Source organism: Neovison vison, chromosome 5 (assembly GCF_020171115.1).
Source record: "Neovison vison isolate M4711 chromosome 5, ASM_NN_V1, whole genome shotgun sequence".
NCBI lineage: Eukaryota > Metazoa > Chordata > Mammalia > Carnivora > Mustelidae > Neogale > Neogale vison.
Window position 1 is genome coordinate 124,653,176 of NC_058095.1, and position 939 is coordinate 124,654,114.

The 939-nt window shown below is 43.5% G+C and overlaps 1 pseudogene; it reads left to right on the forward strand.

The window, feature by feature from the left end:
- The first annotated feature begins 291 nt into the window (after window positions 1-291).
- Window positions 292-405, forward strand: LOC122908070 (annotated as a pseudogene).
- Window positions 406-939: the final 534 nt, after the last annotated feature.

The window sequence follows — 939 nt, forward strand, 5'->3', positions numbered from 1 at the left end:
CCTTCGGCTCAGGTCATGATCCCAGGGTCCTGGCATCGAACCCCACATTGGGCTCTCTGCTCACCAGGGAGCCTGCTTCCTCCTCTCTCTCTCTCTGCCTGCCTCTCTGCCTACTTGTGATCTCTGTCTGTCAAATAAATTAAAAAAACCTTTAAAAAAATAAAAATAAAAATAAAAAAGCTGCAATTGTTCAGTCTAAAAAACTTCAAAGATAAGGCTAGGGTACATCGAAGGCAGTTCCAAAAGCTTAGGTACACCTGTTAAATATTGTAAGTTGAAGGATCAGGTGCAATGCTCCCTTCGGTAGCACATATACCAAAGTTGGAAGGGTACAGAGAAGATTAGCATGGCCCCTGTACAAGGTCGGCACACACATTTGTTAAGGTCCAGGTACACAGAGGTTATGCTGTAGACAAAGGACAGGGGAATTACCCAAATTGATTTCGGAGTTTATCCCTTCCCTAGTCCAGGAGCTGGCCGGAGGAAGACCTGAGGAATCTATGTGAGGTATATTCTTGAGAAGGGACGCAATGGTTTAGCCCTTGAGCTAAATCCCTCCTAACCAAAAGGAAGCAATAAAAAAAAAAAAAAAAAAAAAGTCAGTTTTTAGAGGCTACGGTTGTGTACTACCAAGAATAGTGCTTCATTCTGCATATTGTCGGAGAGGAAGAATAACAGAATTGCTCAGACAGATCTCACCCCTTTGGACAACCTGCAGAGTCCAGCACACCACAGTGCAGTAAAGAAGCTTCTCTAAATCTTCCATCTCCTCTGAGGGATAAAAATGTAGGTTAGATTAAAAAGAGCCCCTTAAGTACTCTGGAAGAAAGATAAGGTCAAGGTAAAGTATGTGGAGCTGGCAATCTGAGAACACAGCAAGTCCAAGGTATCGATAATGATTGACGTACACAGCTTTGAAGATCCCCCCACTCAGGGGTT